Source organism: Pelobates fuscus, chromosome 7, assembly GCF_036172605.1.
Source record: "Pelobates fuscus isolate aPelFus1 chromosome 7, aPelFus1.pri, whole genome shotgun sequence".
In the NCBI taxonomy this organism is placed as follows: domain Eukaryota; kingdom Metazoa; phylum Chordata; class Amphibia; order Anura; family Pelobatidae; genus Pelobates; species Pelobates fuscus.
Window position 1 is genome coordinate 141724705 of NC_086323.1, and position 21794 is coordinate 141746498.

At 40.5% G+C, this 21794-nt stretch overlaps 1 protein-coding gene across 1 annotated transcript in view; it reads left to right on the plus strand.

Annotated features, from left to right (window-relative positions):
* Positions 1-909: 909 nt before the first annotated feature.
* The window catches only part of PRRT3 (proline rich transmembrane protein 3), a 73516-nt gene continuing 52631 nt past the window's right edge, over positions 910-21794 (plus strand). The window contains exon 1 of the mRNA XM_063426721.1: positions 910-1225. The gene's annotated coding sequence lies outside the window, so the exon portion shown is untranslated. The remainder of the gene's footprint in view (positions 1226-21794) is intronic.

Consider the following 21794-nt stretch of genomic DNA (forward strand, 5'->3'; position numbering starts at 1 on the left):
AGTTCCCTGGTGTTTAGTTCCTGCATCTGGGGACACCAGGAAACTGTACCAGGGCAGCACAGCGCACGTATTTCATTAGTGCAGCAGGCACTAGGGCCATGCAGGGGGTGCTCCCTGCATCCCAGCATTGTCCCATTGTCCTGATAGCTGGGCGATTGTCAGGCTGCTTGTCAGGCCCCATTTTCGGTTGGCCCACCCTCTCCCAAGCGGCTCCGCACTGTGGGTGTTAGTGACACGGCTCACGTTGCTGGCGACACCCCCTACAAACTCCACTAACCTGTCTCGATTTACAGACAGGCCATGTCGGGAGCTATTTAGTAACGTGATAGTTTACACTTGTATTCCTAACGTTATAGTGTTCCTTTAAACATAAATCACTTTTTCAGTGAACGAATAAAATGAAAAGTGTGGGAGAGTATTGGAAATAACCTCTAGTGCACATCTGTTGGTTAAACAGAGAGGTGTGTGCACTAATCTCGGGAATTGTGGGGGATTGCTAATTTTACGCCAAAATAACAGAGCTGGGAAATAGATGAGTTGAAGATTTTTCCTCACTTGGCTTTATTTGCCTAAACCATGCAATTCCCTTGTTAATTCTCCATCAGTCCCAGTGTAATGGATTAACCCGCTATGTTCTCCACAGTTTGCTGGTAAAAACTCTGAAAACATTTTTTTTATGTTTTTGTTTTTCAAATGACATTTTTTTTTCTGATAAAAAAAACAGGTGAGAAATTAATAAAAAAAAAAATGCCATTCCTTTGCCTTATGCTAAATGTCCTTTTATTCTGTGTAGAAATAGCTTCCTAGACTGACTTAATTTATTTTTTTCCGCTTCCTGGCTTGGAAATAGCATAGGTTAGAAAGTGGCTGAGCAGGAATGAAGCAGCCTGTCTCTCACTAAGCGTATCCTTTCTTTCTTTTTTTTTTTTGGCTCAGTCTGATTTGGAGGTGTAACCCTTGTGCTTTATTACCCTGTGTGCAGCTTATTGAAAGCACAGGAAAAAGAGAGAGCGAGAGAGACGTACACAGAATGTAGAACGAGGGATTGAGTGAAACAACAAAGAATAAAAACAAAAATCTCTCTCGTTCCTTTTCCCAGTCTGGAGAGTTCACATCTGTTCACCTTGACACAGGAAACTGAGCAGCCATTGGCGGAGTTTCTATGTCCTTTTGAAGATCAGAAATCGGATTGCAGAGGAAGATGCGTAACATCGCACAGCAGATGGTAAGGCTGATTTGCCATCTTCGCTAAGATCTTTAATTGAATGATTGAAGAAGAGAGCTTACTCTGTATTCAGCACCTTCTCTGCAGAGCTTACTAGACTTGTGCACACATGAGTTATATTATAATTATTAATATTATTATTATGTTACTATTTATATAGCGCCAGCAAATTCCCTAGCGATATACAATTATAGCTGATACAAACAAATTACGGTAGAATGCATTTTCGATCTGCTCCAGAACAAGTCGATCCATCTGGGATTTACCTGTGGAGTCTTATACAATTCCACAGGTAAGATATATTCATAAACTCATCATTTGTGCACAAGTCTATAGATGGGAAGAGGATCACATTACGGATGCAAATAATAATAACAAAGTATTTAACCAGGAAAGGTACATTCAGATTACTGTTACCTTAGCCCAACATTCAGGGGATGTTACTATCACCCAATTTAATGGTACTCGTTTTATCTACCTCGGAAGGATGAAGGGCTGAGTCAACCCTGCCAGGATCAACCTGCGACCCAAGGGTTAGAACAGATTCTGCTGATGCATTAGCCCATTGAGCTATTTCAACAGCTATGAGCTAAGGGCAATCTATTGAAAGCATCAACAGGTTTCGGGCAACGGACTATTATTATTATTATTAGGTATATAGCACCAACATATTCTGAAGAGCTGTACAATTGTATAAAAGGCATATAAAGCAGCAGGTAATTGACAAACTAAATTATGTGGACAGAATCTAGGATGACGAGTGACCTGCTCAAAGGAGCTTACAATCTAGGAGATTACTGATGAAAAGGTTACTATTTAATGCTTACTCCATAGCGAGCACATTTCCCTGCAGTGGTTACTATGTAATAAACAGTTAAATAATCTGAGGAATGTAAAATGATTGGATAATACTAGTGAGCTATAGATCATACGAGATGATATGATGTGACCAAGCTACCACCAGGCTGCATTCAACAAACTATCTGAATTATTTATATAGCGCCAACATGTTCTGTAGCCATTTACACATGTGCAATAGCAATGTAAAACACATAGTAATTGTAAGCTCAAAGGAGCTTACAATCTACGGCCAAAAGAAGCACTACAATCTACGAAGCATTGATTCATTATTTATTTAAAGTTGGGCATTTGAGCATATTAACCAATTCTGTATGTTGTTAAAGTGTTTTTGCTATAAAACTAGAAATAATTTAGCTGTTTGTCTCCTTCACGGTAGTTGTTGTGCATAGCTTTTGTACTAGAGACGTTTATCTTGATAAGACTGTGTATGTTTTTTTGGGTTGTTTTTTTCTTTTCTTATACTGTTGCCTACACCTAAAGCATGATAATATCATATTTCCGGATGAGAACTGGGCAGCCCTAATATTGATGAAGATGTTGTTGGTCTAGTTCCAGATTTGATTAAGGTCCTTATTTGATTGTTTAACTCTTCTGCTGCTGGCTCTGTTGCCATCAAAAGAACCATGTTAAATGATGATCCTTTTACTCTATCATGGTCTTGAAGTGTGTGTTTACCTAATCATATTTAATCATTACAGTATTAAGCCTCCTCTGTATATTATTCAACAATTGGTGTGACAAAGCGAGTTAAATTACTTATATTCATTAATTAAAATGCATGTTATTTGATTAAATTATTTATTTGCCTATTCTCTTCAGCCCCTATTAACACTTTGAGTGTCAAATTAATATTGAATTAGTACTTGCCTAATATGGGGACCCCCATCCCCCATGTGACACCCCAAACATTCCAATGACGGTACATTCTTTTCTGTCGACTCTGTAGACAACAACCCGTATCAATGTCTGATTTAATGTCTGTCTTGTAACTGTTGCAATCGGTGTAATTATATTATTATACTGCCTCAGTGCATTCGCAATTAAATACAATTAATGTCACTGGGTGAAGACTAGGATATTCTCTGCTCTCAGATGTCTTTAATTATCTGTGTATAAGATGGCTGCTGCCCGATTAATGTAGTTTCAGCTTTAGTGAATTTGCAGTGAGCAACAGTCCAAAATAAATGCTGTTCTCCAGATGCCTGGCCGATGATTTAGGACAACCCTTCAGGGTGGCATAATAAAGTCTTCTTTGTGGAGTCTAAAAGGGCTGTGATATGTCATTTGGATGAACTAAGTGATTGCCTAAAAGGGTTGCATGACCATTTAGGAGGCACTACAAATAGGTTACATTTCAGAATCTAAATGATGTGCATTACAAAACTGTTGCTATTGTAGGAAGATGTCAGGTGCACTTGGCTCAAAAGAAATCTTCAATTGAGCTTTAAACATTGACGCAAGCGGTGTGGTCTCCCAAAGGGATTGTGTGAGCCTGGCGCATGTCTGATTTTTGCTGATATGCATATGTACAGAGCCCTGCTGTAAAATATGTGCAGACTTGAACAAATGTTTATACTTAGACTTTTGTTCTTTGTGTAACCTTTTCTATAACCTGTGCTCACTTTTTATAGGAAATATTATAGTATTAGGAATGCAAAAAGGTATTCCTAATGCTATAGTGTCCTACTAACTATTTAGGTGCCCTTCGTTCCATCCCTCATTATACAATAAAAAAGATTCTATTTATTTATCCTTCAGTTGTTGCCGTGCTGGTCAAAAGCTCTGCCACACAGGCTTTCGGGCTGAGATAATCAAGATTGACAATCTCAGCCAATTTAATGCTTCCCCATAGGGAAGCATTGGGAGACTAGTGTGCATGTGCAACAGAACTCTGTGCTGTGCCAATAAAATGCTCTCTGTGAACAGCCTTTAACTGAGAATCTAGTCCAACTTGGTTCACAGTGGGATTCAATGCATTTCTATGAGGAGATGCTGATTGGTGCAGCTTGGTGCCTTATCACGCATGCGCAATAGCCTCTTACTGCTTTCCTATGGGAAGCGGAGCCAGGTGGAGCCACCCAGGGCAAGACCAGCGCTGCATGGGAGAAAAAGTAAGTAAAATCACCTTCCTACTGCACAGAGAGGGGGCCTGTAGGCTAAACAACCACTTCAGCACTATAGTGTCCAGAATAAGTGTTTCCTTAACTTACTGTCTGAAAGCTCAGCTAAGACTATTAACCAATGACCCGCCCTTCACTGCTGGGCTTAGCACCTAAATAGAGCTTCTGGCTACAGAAAAGGCTGGACCCCAGGTAAGTTGACAAACAGAACCCAATAACCACCATAACCACTGTAGGGGTTATAGTGCCTGGAATGTTTTTTTAAATGTATCCCTTTTTTTTTTTTGCAAAAATATTGGGGAGTTATGAAGTATGGGTGCATTTGTGTTATCCGAGCTCTTTGAATTTTTGCAGGTTCTTTACAGGTTTAGAAAAATGAGCTTAAATGGGGGAGCATAATTTTAGTTTCATACAGTGCACTGAGAAAGTATTCACAATTTGTGCTCAATTTTTTATTTTTATTTTATGTTGCAGCCTTACACGGTTGCTACCCGTGTTTAGTTGTTTTGTTTTATTGCAATATCAATCTACAGTCAATACCCCATAATGACAAAGCAAAAATGAAAAAAGCTGAAATGTCACATTGGCACACGTATTCAGACCCTTTTCTAAGACACTTGAAATGTAGCTCAATTTCTCTGGATCATCTTTGAGATTTTGCAACACTTTGCATGGAGTACAAATTGTGGCAAATTCAAATGATTGAACATGATTTGGAAAGGAACACACCTACCATTATAAGATCTCATAGCATCATAAGCATATCAGAACAAAAAATAACCTTTAGGTCAAAGGCACTGCCCGTGGAACTCAGAGTCCCAACTGTGTCGAGACAGATTTGGGAAAGGCTACAAAAAAATGTTGGCTGCATTGAAGATTCCTAAGAGGACAGTGACCTTCATAATTCTTAAATATAAGAAGATTGGAACAAGCAGGATAAACTCTTCCTAAAGCTAGCTGCCCACCCAAACTACCAATTGGTGGAGAAGGACCCAACGACCACTCTGGATGAACTCCTGAGATCATGTGTGGAGATGGAAGAAATTTGGAGGACAACCATTACTGCAACATTTTGGAGGTCTCTCCTAACTGCAAGACATATCAAATCCCACTTGGAATTTAAGCGAAACTCTCAGACTGTGAGACACAAGATTCTCTGGTCTGATGAAACAAGGATTGAAATTTTTGGCCTTAGTTCACATCTGGCGGAAACCAGGCCCTGCTCATCAATACCATCCTAACGCTGAAGCACGGTTGTGATAGCATCATGCTTTGTTTTGTTTTTTTTACTCGGCATGGACTGGGAGACTGGTAAGGGTTGAGGGAAAGCTTAAAGAATACAGACATATCATTAATGAAAACTGGGTCCAGAGCATTCCTGCGAAAGAGCCACAGGTTCACCGTCCAACAGGACAATGACCCTAAGCACACCGACAAGACAACAACTCACGTTGTATCTTTTGACTGTAGTGGACTTTCAATTAAATTCCAATGTAGTCCTTTTGAACATTTCATAAATATTTTATATTCATGAAATGCTAAAAAAGTTTTTATATGGTGATAAAGCTGCTTTAGAGTTATGCAATTTCTGGGATTGTGATGGTGAACCGATACATGTACTAAAGCAATTCAAGAGAGCCTAGCTCTTTGTCCAACTGCAGCTCACTTCTTAGGTAGCATAACCAGATTCCCTATCTTCAGGAGTAGGTTCCCTTGCTAAGACCTCTTCATCTGTAAACATTTGCCCTCAGGATTATCCTCTGATGGCATGTCTTAATTAAACAAGGTCGCTTATACTAAATCTCAAAAAGTATATTAAATGGTATTATTCATAGGTGATTTAATTGAAGATTATAAGAGAACATTTCTAGCCTAACACCTATGTGTATTAGTATGTGTCACACCAATATAGGAAGAAGGGAAGTAGCAGAGGAAATCATCAAAAATTGCAGGATGGGATTTTGAATTACAGAATTAACGGTGGTCATCCCGCTTCTTAAATGTGCCTGTATCTAACTAATGGGATGTTACATGCACTTGCTTGCTACCATGCTAACCCACACCCTACTGTACATGGGGTGTGCAAATAGGGACCATCATTATTTGGAGTGCTGAAGGTTGCCTATCCCTGCTCTAGTTCCAACTTGTTTTATGTGAGTTCCAGGGAATCCCTAAACATTTTTAAAGCCTAATACTAATGTGTGCTGTGGGGTAATTCAGGATGCACCTGTTAAACTGCCTTTCAGGTATGCCTGGGTTCCAGGGTTATGATCCAAGTAACATTGGTAAATAGTAAATAGGATCTGAGCATTAGGTAGTGTAATTATTTTGACATATTACTGTAATGAGTGTGGTTAGATTGCACAACAAAATAACATTAGATTAATAGTCTAGAAGATCGCGTTTTGATATAGATTCATATCTCCATAATCTGTAGCATTTGTTGCATAATCTGTTTCATATTCCACATTTGATTCTGAACAGAGCATATATTTTAGGTTACCAATATATATACGGAATAAAAGGTCAGAATCGGGCTGCATGCAAAAATGTATAGGAGTTAAATATTTCCAGGTGGTAACTTGATTTATTTCTGGTGACTTACTAATGGATGTTTGAAAGAATATTCCATGAGCCCAGATAATTATTTTTTTTATTTTTTTTGCATTACAGCAGACCGTATCCTGAACCCACTCTGAGCTCTGAGAACGACTTATAAGTGCAGTGATTTGTTAAAATCACTAGAGCTAAAAGTCAGCAAAACAGGCTCCCACAAAAAAACAAAAACTATTTGTATCTATTTGTAATCTGAAGTTTCTTCACGTCAACAAATATTATGACAATTAAAACTTGTTATAATTTTTGACAACTTTGTAACTTCTAAATGCATTATTATTTAAAGGAAAGGATCCAACACAATCAATCAGCAGTTTTTTTTTTTTAATAACAATTTAATTTTAAACAAATCCTGCCAGGTTACAGGCCTGCTTAAATTATGCACTATATTTTCAATACTAACAAAGGCCTTGGAAGTCTGTTCCATGGGGTTAGCTTTCTTTGGTGCACTCAAGATGAGATATTTGGTGTAGACTACTTATATATAAGTCTAATAATAGTTAAGGACATGATATGCGCATAGTCGTCTTTCTCCATATTCCTTACAAGTAACAAGTAAGTCAGAATGAACTAAAATGGCCCCTGAACTAAAATGTCTGTTATTCAAATAATAATACAGGCCCCGCCTCCCCACGAATCCAAAAACCAATCAAAATCCTTCACACACATATGCCTGCCGCCAGCTATGTCAAAGCCCATTCCCTCTGCTTCGCTGGTCCCTGGGCTACAATACGGATTTAGTTCAGCATGTTAAACATCAGAGTATATTACCAACAGATTATGTGACGTGACACTGTTTTCTTCTGAGGGATACACAGCTACCAAGCTTGTGTACAAAAAAAAATTAAATAAAAGGACAGGTTTAATTATTTTTCTCCATGGGACATGTTAGGATTAATGGGGTGTGAAATCTGGATGTTCTTTTTATTTGAAGACAATCCATCAACATCAGTTTATATTATGATATTTCAATTTAAATATATCCTTTTGCTCAGGAACTCAGTAACATTGTGTTTTTCTAATGATGACAGCTTTCATGGAACCCTGTGCTGTGTATGAGGTACAAGTCTGGAAAAAGATTCAGAGGGCATATTTTGGAATTCTCAGATCTCCACGTAACTCTCGAGCATGATTCTTCACTTTTCCTTGGGTTCTAGTCTTGGGGAAATTAGATTGTTGCTGATCTCGATCTCTACAATGTTCTGTCACACAGAGAGATTGAGCAGAGTGTGCCATTAGATCATATCATGAGCCAACATATACTATGCCTCACTTTTTCAAGAATGTCCAAGAATGTTAATTCTTCCCAAAGTGTCAGTTCCATGGTTTCACAGGAGAAACATCACATCATGCACATCATGCATTCACACTAATGTTAAGTAATAAAGAATAAAAGTGGTTTTCTTGGCACTCATTTATGAGCCTTATAGAGGCAACCGACGCCAAGTATTCTAGGTCAATTTAATGTTAACTTGACTCTTAAAAGGAATCAAACAGAATGAACGTCTGGGATGGGGAGCACACATCTGAATATGTTCAATCCACTTTTATAGCACTTATGAGTACGACCGTTTTTTATAAGTGTTTTGGTCTAAAATGTGCACATCTAGGTTCTTGATTCATATATATGTCCTACTTGGTACAGATTTTATCTGACTAACCAGATGTGTTTCAAAACAAAATGGCAGCCTCACTGTCAAGCACAAGTTAGTGAGGATGGACCTACTAGGTCCCATTGTACATCCACAGAGAGGTTTTATATTGCATACAGTGTGCTTGAAATCAGTCTTATTACTAGCATGAATGCACATTCACATGGAGAACCATCGCCTAAAAAAAATAAAATTTGAATAAAATATTTCAAAATGAAATCAAACAATATCACCTATAACTCGTGTTAACCCTTTTTAGTGTGATGGTCAGGCTGTAGTTTTTTTTAATTATGTCAAATGACATTACAGTCCAGTTCAGTGCAGGCATTGATGTGATGATTCTAACATTTCATTTTATTTTTCATACTTTACAAATGCATATTTGTTATCTACAGCAGCTAAGTAAACATACTATTTAAACGCATGGGAAGTGACGACACCCCTTTAACCACACACTCGTAAATTTAGACAGCTATGTCCCAAACTTGTGCTCTCTGTAATGACACAATCTAAAATTAGTGGGGAGATTTCTCGTTTATCGCGTCTTGCACCTTGTGCCCTCTATCCCTTCTGAACCCTCACTGGTAAAATGAACAAAGAAAATATGTGTAAAAGGGTTATACATTACCTTAACTAGCAATGTGGATAAAATAATGCAAAATAATAAAGTATTTGTTTTATTATTCATTGAAATGCACAAAGCCAGTTTTCATGTGACGTCTGTAAAGATGAAATAATGCAACCACTCTGACTGTAGAAAGACTTCACAAAATAAAACAAAAAAACAAGCCCCATTAATACATATGCGAAGTAGACGTTAACATGTGGGAAGTGTATTTTGCAGCATTCCTTTGCTATGTTCCATTAGATGGTACTTGCCCACAGCCCACATTATCCGGCTGCGAGTGGTGAACTACTAACCTGCAAATAGTAATAGAAAATTCACCATGCTCACCTCTGCACGCATTCCACAGTCTGTTTATTTACCTTTCTGCCTGTTCATGTCTAAGCGTGATCCAAATTTGATACTAACAGTAAGATCCATACCTGTTAGTGTACTTAACCCACTCACTCCTGTGGCTTGATGTGCCGCACCCCTGGGTATCTCAAACAGGATTACACAGTAAAGTGAGAACCGGATGGAAATCGAAGTAAATTTCATATATTAAACCAAAATAATCTGTCTTCCAAATATAGCTGAGTTTCTCTAATTCAGCTAATTTGGCATTAAATTTCACTTTCATTTCTGATGAATCTCACTTTTGTAAATAACTATGTCAAAGGAGATATGCTGTGAGGTATGACCCCTTTAAATAGTAACGCTTTTAGATAATGTTTACTGCGAGGCTGAATTAAAATGATTTAAGGTGTGCATGATCCTTTTCATGTGATCAGTATACTATTTATATTAAAAAAATGTAAAAAAAACAAGCAACAGATATTTTAAAAGGATAATCTAACAGAAATAGATATTTTTATAGTTAGATGTGCAATATAGTAAATTACTGGGCCCCGTTACGTTTAATGTGAACACTTAACAAAAAGTAGTTATACTTACCTGTAATCCATCACCGAGACAAACTCCTCACTGAAGCCTGAACCAACCTTTCTGACGTTATCAAGTTTAATGGCTTTTGTCCAATAAAACTCTTCTCATAGACAAACATTGTGTGCACACAGTACATGCACGGCAATTGCAGAGATCCGCCAGTCCAGTGCAGATTGTTGGATGCACACCCGTATTTGTATTGCTAATGCTATAGTGTTCTTTTAAAATATAGAGTTTCCATTTACCCATATCACTTTTTGGGATGTAATTATTGTTAATGCACCTAGAACATGAATAAACATCATTTCTGTTTTAAAGTGGCACTGTCACCGTCTGGGGACTTTGCAGAATGTGCAAATACCCCTGACGGTGACATCACCGCTGGGGGTCCGGTTGCTAGGGGGCAGGCAAAGAAGAGGTCTACTTACCTGAACCTGTCCCTTGCAAGTGCCACGATCTTCCCCAGGCAGGTCCTCTTCAGCTCCTGTTGCTTCTGCACATTCGCAACAGTACATGATTGAGATCTACGGAGGATCCACCGGGTTCCTATTTTATAAATCTCTTGATTGGGTTTAGATTTTCAGTGAAATTCCAACACAGTCAATATGACTATTTCATAAAGATTCTATATTTATGAAATACTTGTTTTTCATGGGTGTGGGGTTAACAGGGTCACTTTAACATCCATGCAGTTTTCCCCCTATACATAACCTAAAGTGAAAAATGTCAGGAATTCAACTGAATTGCAACTGAATTTTATATAAGGTCAAAGCAGTCGAATTGGAAGCATAGCTAACATAGAGAATGTTTCCAGTTTGGCTATTATGTCCTTAAATTTGGAATTCACTTTGAATTCACTTTGAATTTCTCACATTACTGAATAGCCCTGTTGATGATGGCATCAGCTGACAGCAAACCTAGTTGGTGACCTTTCTCAGACACTTTGTTCCACATAATCTTGACAGTCCATGTTTATGCAGTCAGCATACATCTTTATCTGATCAGTGGTGAGTGATATGAAGTTCAGAACAACATGTGATTATACATTTTCAGTGAATCCCCAGCAAAATTAAAAAGTAACAGCTGTTGTTTTTTCCCTACCTTTTTGGGGTTACTCCAACCACCATGACCACGTATCCGTTTTATGATTGAAACTCTGCACATCCAGATATGTTTTTAGTTGTGAGCTGTGGCTAGTTACCCCCCTATCATACGTTACTTGGGCTGTCCAGAATTCTGATCCAGGCTTCCTAATGTGAATTCTGTGCATATTTTCAGTCTGTTGTCAACGCGCACTGTACCCTGCCGACAGACAAGCAAGGGAGAATCTTTTGTCTCCCCTCCTTCCCTCCCACACAGAGGAAAGTCTTCCCTTCTCACAATCCCCTCAGATATGTTTTAAAGCTGTCCCCCTCCTCCATTCCCTCTCTCCCTTTCTACCTCCTCTTGCAGGCTCAGAGTCTTTGATTTGACCACAGCGCGTCTCCATGACACGTCACGTGCTGGATTAAAGGACCACTATAGGCACCCAGACCACTTCAGATTCATGAAGTGGTCTGGGTGCCAGGTCCAGCTAGTTTTAACCCCTTAAGGACACATGACATGTGTGACATGTCATGATTCCCTTTTATTCCAGAAGTTTGGTCCTTAAGGGGTTAACCCTTTTTTCTGTAAACATAGCAGTTTCAGAGAAACTGCTATGTTTACTTTAGGGTTAATCCAGCGTCTAGTGGCTGTCTGATTGACAGCCGCTAGAGGCGCTTCCGCGCTTCTCACTGTGATTTTCACAGTGAGAAGACGCCAGCGTCCATAGGAAAGCATTGAGAATGCTTTCCTATGGACAGGCTGAATGCGCGTGCGGCTCTTGCCGTGCATGCGCATTCAGCCGATGACGGAAGAAGAGGGAGGAGAGTCTCCAGCGCCGGGATTAACCCCTTCCTCCCCCCTCAGCCCCACGGGAGTGGGACCCTAAAGGGTGGGGGCACCCTCGGGGCACTATAGTGCCAGGAAAACGAGTATGTTTTCCTGGCACTATAGTGGTCCTTTAAGGTAAGTAGATCTTCTTTTAAAATGCTCTTTGAGCGTGTATTATGGGGGGTGGGGGTTATTCTGTTTCATAAAAAAGGATTAAAGAAAGTACGTAAAAATTCTAGAAATTAAGCAAAGTTATCCTAACATCTCTTTTCTGTAAGATGTATTCTAATATTATGTTAAAAATCAAGGGAAAAACATTAAATACATAAATATTCAAACCATAACCACTTTAGTCCGCTGTAGAGGTTATGGTGCCAGGAGAACCGTGGTTCTCTCCCAGAATAATTTGAGCAGCGCTCTCATAAAGCAGCATTGATTCCAGTTCTTCTCTATGAGAAAGATTGGTTTCCTATTTGAGCAGGACAGTCCTGCTGGCTGTCTGATTTACAGCTGGGAGGATGCTACCTTGTCACTTTTAGCATTATTATTAGGGCTATACACAAACACACAAAAACAGGCATTTCCAATCCTAATCACAATAATTGAACAAGGATAACTAAGCTCATATATTGAAATGACATACAGTCAAAAGTGCCTTTCAGCTGGCTTTAAATTTGAAATTCACTTTGAATCCTCACTGTAGTGAAAAACTCTGATAGGGATATATGCAGTATTTGCATTAACCCTTAAAGCCACTCCCTAACAACACCCATGCTTGTATACAGGGCCGGTCTTAGTGCCCCCCTCTCCCTTGTCATCCATGTATAGTGTGTGTATAGAAGTGTAGTGATTGTATAGGGGGTTTATTAAATTAATAAAGATTTAAAAAAAAATATGCATTACATGCACATACACACTATGGCAGACAATTACAGACAATTACAAACACACACAGGTACAGATGGACAGTCACGTACATACAACCACACATACAGTGCCACACACACACCGTAACATGCAGACAGCCACAAACACACAGGCCGACAGACAGTCACACACACAAACACAGAGGCAGACAGCCACACACACAGGCAGACAGCCACACACACACACACACACAAACACACACACAGGCAGACAGTCACACACAAACACACACAGGCAGACAGTCACACACACACACATGCAGTCACACACACAGGCAGACTGACACACACACAGACAGTCAAACACACACACACACAAAGACACACACACAGAGAAAGACAGTCACACACACACACACACACGCCTGTAAGACAGACACTTACATGCAGTCACACAGGCAGACTGACACACACACACACAGGCAGAAAGTCACACACACACATACACACACACACACACACAGGCAGACAGTCACACACACACACACACACAGGTCGACAGTCACACACACACAGACACACACAGGCAGACAGTCACACATAGTTACCTCTGTCCATTATGTGTCACGATTTCGGGAACCAAACACGCTAACACACACACAGAAAAGGTGCAGTACCGGACCTTAGAGTGGCCGGGCTAAGCACACAAAGAATAGTCAGGAAACAAGCCGAGTAAGGGGAACCAGAAGACAGAATAACGAGAGACAAGCCAAGGCCAAAGGGTAGGAGAAAGTCACAAAGTCAGATAAACAAGCCAGAGTACGTAACCAGAGAGAACCACAAATTCAGTAGCAATACTAGAAAGCAAAGACCACAACAGGGCAGAGAGGAACAGGAAAGGTAAGTATTTAAATCCATAGGTTAATTCTGATTGGATCATTTCCAATCAGAATTAACAATCACACATGGGAGATATCTAGTGATCACTGTGAATCACTGTGATTGAGGCACTGTGCCTTTAACGCCGGGTCAGGTGGCTGACCCCGGCGTTTATCAAAATGGGCCGTCTCCCAGCGTGCAGCGTCATGCATGCACCGCTGGGGGACGTAGAGGAAGACGCGGGCGGCATCCGTGGCTGGGAGGATGCCGCCCGCCGAGTGCACGCCAGGAAGGGGACCGTGGACGGCTGGAGGGTGAGTGCCGCGAGCGGACTGCAGCCTCCCCTCGCAACCGCCCGCGGGATCCTGACAATGGAGGTGGAAGTAGTGCAGCTCCCGGATTGGTTGTTGGGGAAGCAGGGGCTCTTTCCTGCTTCCGATGCAGCAATTACCCGGCACTTCTAGCCCCGCCGACACTGTAATTTAGCCCCGCCCCACCGCATGCTAAGCCCCGCCCCGGAGCAATGTTTTTTTTTGTTTGTTTTTTAATGAAATCCTCCACCCAAGTATCCGGCAATGTGTGAGCTGTGTCGGCCGCAGGGCGCCCCCTGCTCCATGGCGCCCTGTGCGGCCGCACAGCTCGCACACCCCTAAGGCTGGCCCTGCATGTATATAAGAAAGGCAGTGTAGGTGCAAAAATCTACAAGTTGAACTATCACCATGGAAACCAGTGGAATGTCTCTCTCAGTTAAAAATGTGTATATTTAGTATTTTCCCACACCTACCCAGTAAGCACAGTTCTGGACTCTTCATGACAATCCAGATTAGTGTCTCCTGTCACACTATTCCAGGTTTTTCCCCTGTGGACTACTTCTGGAAACGCTAAAGTCCTTATAATTCCATTAATCACATAGTGAACACATAATGAGAGGCATTTGAACAGTGCAGAGTCCAGAGTTCAGGACATCAAGACTGTATAGGAGCGCTTCAACAGCCATGAGGAGTATAAAAATGGCAGCTCTTGTGGAGCAAGGGAAAACCACAAGATATAAAAAATAAAAAAAGAGTTACTTGCACACAACCCCAAATCCCAATGCACATTTAAATAACTTTAGGTTTAGTATCACTCCAGTGGCCTTCAAAGTGTAAGCTCACCAGCCTTGTCAAGGCAAACCTCTTAGGTACGTCCTACACTAACAATTCACCGTGCTGTTTTCAGCTAGAAGGTAAAATCTCTAATGAGACAAAAAGGGGGATTTTTCTAAACCTCTACACGCTATACATATATATGTGGTCAATAAACTGAGTTATAGTATTGATGGTGTAAGTCAGCTGTGGTGTGCCAAAACCGACATTCGAGTAGGCCCACTAAAATTGAATGGATTGATAAAGGGAGCAGTGGGTGGGCTGAACCAGGAATTATCGACCCAGAGGAGGGTGACGCCTGTATGTTCATAGTCTACAGCAGGCATAGGCAACCTTCGGCACTCCAGATGTTTTGGACTACACCTTCCATGATGCTTTGCCAGCATTATGGGTGTAAGAGCATTATGGGGGTTGCCTATCCCTGGTCTACAGGCTCAGCGTTTATATATGTGTGTGTGTGCATCGCATGATAGTAAAAGAGGCCATGATATTTGTAATCTTTTATTGTTGTTAACAATACAATATGCTGGCAGTTAGTGCAGAAAGCAAAGAACAGATAGGTAGAATCTGTAAATAATGCACACAATGTTATTATCACTGAGATGTACCTTTAATTATGATGTGTGATGCATATTATATCTTAATGGTTGCTTACCATGGGCCCCCTAGAGGTTTGTAAACCACATCAGCCCCGTTGGCTGGCTGTGCATCATGGGAAATATTACGAATACATGTCTGGGTTGCCAAGTTTATCCTTCACTGCAACATGCAATCCTATGTATTTATCTTCCTGAGAGAATCGTTGTCTGATACATTTCATCATCAACTATTGGACTCACAATGTTATAATGTTATGATGCTGCTTTTTCATAGCACTGGGAAAAAATGGAAATGGTCTATTGATTTATGTGGTTGTTGGGCAAGTATTATTAAAACAACCCATAATTTGCAGGTTTTACAGTGCGGCTATTTAAGTAGGATTAGCAGTTTTTACAGAGTGATAGGGAACAATTAAGTTGATATGGTTATAAACACATACTTCTCAACCTTGGGGTTATGGAACTGGGACATTTATTTGTTTTTATCCTTAGAATGTTCCTGTAAAACACACTAGAAGTTTTGGGGGGGTTTCAAGTCACAGTATAGGAAAGATTTGCTCAAATGGTTAGCTTTCATGCCATTGTTGAGCTATAATTCCCTAAACCAGGGGTAGGCAAACTTGGACACTCCAGATGTTATGAAATACATCTTCCATGATGCTTTGCAAGCATTATGGCTGGTACGAGCATTATGGGAAAAGTAATCCATAACATTTGGAGTGCCAACGGTTGCCTACTCTTGCCTTAACCTTTAGCATGATTTTGATCGGGCACAGATTGGCTGAGGAGAATAGGAGTTGCTTTTAGAGAGGCTCCCCATGTACTATAAACACTACAATATCTCCAGACAGCTATAACAGGGCTGAGAGCATTGGGGCCACTTAAACTCACTAAAATCTTCCATGTGGCAAAATTGAGGTTAGAGACAAGTGAAAACTATAGCTTATTAGAAGAATGTTTTTGGATGAGCTATTTTTACATATATTCTGCTTTTTGGATTTCAGTGAGCCACAATTCTAGGTTTAGTGAATAAACACTAATAAGGCACATTATATCTAGGTTTTATACAAATTGGCTTATTGAATTATTCCTCTATTGCACAGATAAGATTTTAGGGTCAACAAAGCAAAAAATTAGGGATATTAGGGATCTCTTTCCCCCTGTTTTTACATGAAATGTAATTGTTTTGAAAACCGTATTTAAAATGAAGTGCACCATGAGCACGGTTAAACAGGTGCAAAGTGAACTTTTTGCACAATGTGTTGTAACATTACACGTTTTAGATATTTTACATGGATGATTATTTAACAGGAAGGGAACATGTTATAGTATTTTGCAATTAATATCATATTCATGTATCATAATTGTTTCTGAATGTCAGCTTTCTATTTTTCCTACTCTAGTCCATTTTTAGACATTTTGTATCTTTTTTTCTAACACCTCTGCACGTCTTGGCTGCTTGGGTTTCCATGGTAACAGTGTGTCACATGATTTCTTCTGGCTTCCATTATGGAATCATTCTGCGGCTATTTATTCATTTGTCAGTACTCTTTGTGTTGGGCTTCATTAAGACTATTAGATGCATCTTGTATGTTGTTTTCCGAATAAATCTCCTTGTCAATCACTCGAGTGTGGCAGGCCCTGTTGGTTTATTCTGATATTACAGGAGTGTGGTCGTCCCTGGTTGCGCGGCAGCTGGGAGGCATCCATCCTTATTGCAAAGTATGCCATGCCTTCTTCAGCCTATCAATACCAGGTGACCGCACGTGGCTGTCTGGTGATCATGAGAACTGAGGCAAAATTGTGTGCCACATGGGGAGAACATGTGCCATGGCAGATCTGTTGGAGTAAACAGCCTTTAGCACAAGAGCTGGTGTTTTTTTTCAGCCAGGAAAAAAAATATTTATGCATCATTTTTATTCTTATTTAAAATGAACCAACATATGGTGTAGCGCTGTACATTGGATAAACAGACGAGTTATTAGGGATAAACCATTTTAGGCTTACAAAAATAAATAATAGAAAAGTTTACAGTTTACATCTGTGATTGATTGCAAATTATTGTGAACCTTGATATCCCTCATACGTGTGCTTTCGGTTTACACAGGGATCTCTGCTTGTTTGCAGTTATGATGAAGTGTGAATTAATAAGGTACAGGTCACAAAGGGTGTCATTAACTGACTAATACTCAGACAGGGTGGGGGCCCCAAAAACACCCAAACCATCTACTAACATGCAATGTTAAACTGCACACCCAGCCCTAACTAAACTAAGACAAGCACAATCAATGTTTATCATTAAATAAATCTATGTTTACTGTATGACAAGTTTGTTTATGTAGAAATTGCAAAAGGTTCTAACTTAACCATGTAGCATTTCACGAGTAGCTGAATATGGCAACCTAACTGTAGCTCCATTAGTCATTTGCCACCAAATCCTATGCAACAGTTTTGTGTTCATATATGCCAGGGAATAGCAGGAAAAAAGGTTACTTTGGGTATGTTGCGCAAGAATCGTCACTGAAAAATAAAACACATTATAATAAAATGACACTAAAATTCAGATAAAAGCTCTTGATATTACAGCCTGCTGTTCTTTCTCCTCATAACCACACTGATGTGTGGCAGTGATTGCAAGCCAGAATGAGGTACTGTTAATCTGGAATACATCCACATTGGGTGGGCAGGTAGCCCTGCAAGTCAGCCACCCTGGGCTACCTATGTGTTGAATTGATGATAAAGCTATTTTATTCACGGGCAGTAGTACTTTTCAATTTAAAGTTTAACCCCTTAAGGACCAAACTTCTGGAATAAAAGGGAATCATGTCACACGTCATGTGTCCTTAAGGGGTTAAAGGAACGCTCCAAGCACCATAACCACTACAGCGTGACCTGGCACCCCCCCAACATATTTGACTTCCTTCCTTGGGGACATCCAGATGCCATACCTCACCTCTGTTAGTTCAGATAGAGAGCTGGAAGTTCTCTCTGTTAGCTAAGCCCCATGTTGTTTGACTGTAGCTCTCAGCCAATTTGCTAGGCCCTGTACTGCAGGACTCAGTTCTGGAAAGTTAATGGAAACCCCTGCTTAAGAGCTACATTCTTGTAGTGCAGTAGTAAATCTAGGCACCTGCAAAGATACGTTTTACTAATATCGCTCTAATGTCCTGAAAGGTTTTGCATTCAGTAAAAGTTACTGTGTAGCATGTACACCCCAATGTTTCTGAAAGTACAGGGGCACTATGTCAAAAACCCTCTGAGCATCCCCTTCACAACAAAACTGGATGCTGAAATCAGGCCATTCAAATTGAAGGGAAACGCACTAATTAACAGGGTTATTACTGTGATAGAGACAATATTTAACAACCACTTGTTTGATGACTTTCACTACGGAAAGTCAAAGCCAGCATCCATTACCAGATCAGAGCATTTTTAAGGTCACTCTAGTTGTTCGAACTCCACCCACCTATATTTATATGAGGATATCCTTTGTCGATAAACTCTGCTCTCAGGCTTGTCAGCATAGTAACAAAGTACCAGTCACTCTTTGTCACAGTTAAATCACATCTTGGTTTAAAACCTAGAGCCTGGAGGTGCACTTTACATGTGCAGTTCTCAGGTTCATTAGGCCAAGTTTCATGTTATATCCATTTGATGATAAATGGTGACTCTGGCACGATAGCAGTCAACAGTCCTGTTAAGAAGTAAAATCTTAATATAAATCCCTGTTTATTAGATATACCTCAAATGAAAACTTCCATGCATTTAATTACACACTTTTTGGAGATACATGTAAAAACAGCTTTCAAAACCTACAGTTCTCTGCTGCCCTTGCAAACCCTCCTCTTCTAACCCCGCCCAGACTTTCTGTGGTTGTCCAATCAAAGACTTATTAATGCAGCTCAATGACACGTCTTTGCAAGGCAGGTGCTCTGGGCAATTGTTGCCTCTTGAGTTAGCTCCACTGAGCTAACCAAACCAGGAAGTAACAGGACAGATTGTCTGCTCGAAAGCCAAGGGGGCGTTACCAGGTTAATTTAAAAAAGTGCAAATTTATTTAAACCTGCACTTTTTACAAAATGGAAAAAAAAGAGGACATACTCTTCACATATAAAGCTTTCGGACAACTAGAGTGCTTTAGGGGTCTGGAGTGTCCATTTAACCACTTAGAGTAGCTCTTGAGATTATTCCTTCTAGTTCTACTCAGAACTGAAAATCCATTGGCACTGAAGCAAATAATCCAAAGATTTTTTTGAGATATTGCTTCTTTGAAATTGCTCATATACACGTGTTAATGTGATATATAAAGCACCATTTATAAGCATGAGTGTATTGCATAGCCCCCCAAACATGTGCAAGTTTGAGTGTCTGCAGTGGTTCAAACATTCCCTACACATTCTTTGGGCCCACATGGGTGTATCGATGATGTTGGTCGGTGAATTTATGATGTTGGTGGGTACACAGCTTACAAATGAGGCTCCTGTTTGGAGAATGTCTGATCTTCAGTTATTCACAGGGAGGGTACTGAATATTATTATTATTATTATTATTATTGCCATTTATATAGCGCCAACAGATTCCGTAGCGCTTTACAATATTTTGAGAGGGGGGATGTAACAATAAATAAGACAATTACAAGAAAACTTACAGGAACAATAGGTTGAAGAGAACCCTGCTCAAATGAGCTTACAGTCTATAGGAGGTGGGGTATTAGAAACATTAGGATAGGAAATATCAAGTAGGAGTGAAGCAGAGCTGGAGAAGAGAGCAAAGCACTATCCCATAGGAGAGAGCAAGAGACAGGTATGTAAGGGAGAGATTACTCTGGGAGGCCATACGCTTTCCTGAAGAGATGGGTTTTAAGGCCCTTCTTAAATGATTGAAGACTAGGGGAGAGTCTGATGGCAGTAGGCAAGTTATTCCAAAGGAGAGGAGCCGCCCGTGAGAGGTCCTGCAAGCGCGAGTTGGCCGTACGGGTGCGAGCAGCGATCAGGAGGTGGTCGCGGGCAGAGCGGAGGGTACGAGGAGGGGCATACCTCTGGATCAGTGAAGAGATATAAGAGGGGCTGGAATTGTTCAGTGCTTTAAATGTATGGGTTAGCACTTTGAATTGACTCCGATAGGATACAGGGAGCGAATGTAAGGACTGGCAGAGGGGCGAGGTGTGAGAGGACCGACTGGATAGGAAAATCAGTCTAGCTGCAGCATTCATTACAGACTGTAGCGGGGCAGTACGGCTTTTGGGGAGACCAATCAGGAGAGAGTTACAGTAATCCATGCGGGAAATTACTAGAGCATGGACAAACTCCTTGGTAGCATCTTGCGTAAGAAAGGGGCGGATGCGGGCTATGTTTTTGAGTTGGAACCTACAGGACTTGGCAACAAACTGGATGTGAGACTCAAAGGTGAGACCAGAGTCAAGTATGACGCCAAGACAGCGCGCTTGTAGGGATGGACTTATGTGGATATCACTGACTTGAAGGGAGAGTGAGCGAGGAGGATCAGTATTAGGAGGAGGAAAGACAAGGAGTTCAGTTTTAGAGAGGTTAAGTTTGAGAAAGCGTGACGACATCCAGTCAGAGATGGAAGAGAGGCAAGCAGTGACACGTTGCAGGACGGCCGGGGAGAGGTCCGGTGAGGAGAGGTATATCTGAGTGTCATCAGCGTACAGGTGGTAGTTGAATCCAAAAGAGGCAATACGTTTTCCAAGAGAGGCAGTATAAAGAGAAAATAGAAGGGGACCAAGGACAGAGCCTTGGGGAACTCCAACCGAGACAGGGCGAGGGGAGGAGGTATCCTTGGAAAAGGAGACACTAAATGAGCGTTGGGAGAGATAGGAGGAAAACCAAGAGAGGACAGAGTCACAGAGACCGAGTGATTGAAGAGTTTGAAGGAGGAGAGCATGATCAACTGTGTCAAAGGCAGCAGAGAGGTCAAGGAGAATTAATATGGAGTAGTGACCTGAATACTTTCAATAATAGCAAAATAAATAGAAGTCCATTCCTTAATAATTAATTAGTATCATGGTTTAGAAATTCAAATGTAGCTGGCAATGGGGTGTAAAAAGTAGAGCAAACAGTCGAAATTCAGGAAAGATGGCAGGTGTATGCTCATTCCCAAATGGCACTGCATACTGTGGCCTGGGTAGCAGGGTGGTAATTGTAATAAATAGATTGGTTCAAGACTTACATACAGCAAATGAATCATCTAACCTGACTCACTCCTTTAAAGGTTTCTAAATGGAGATATATTTGTCTGTGTGATTAAGACAGCCCTGGAATCTTCTCGGTAAACCAAATTAGACTTGTCCTAGAATTGTCAGCTGTGTTAGTGAAACTGTGTCATTTTCATGGCAATTAACTGGGTGA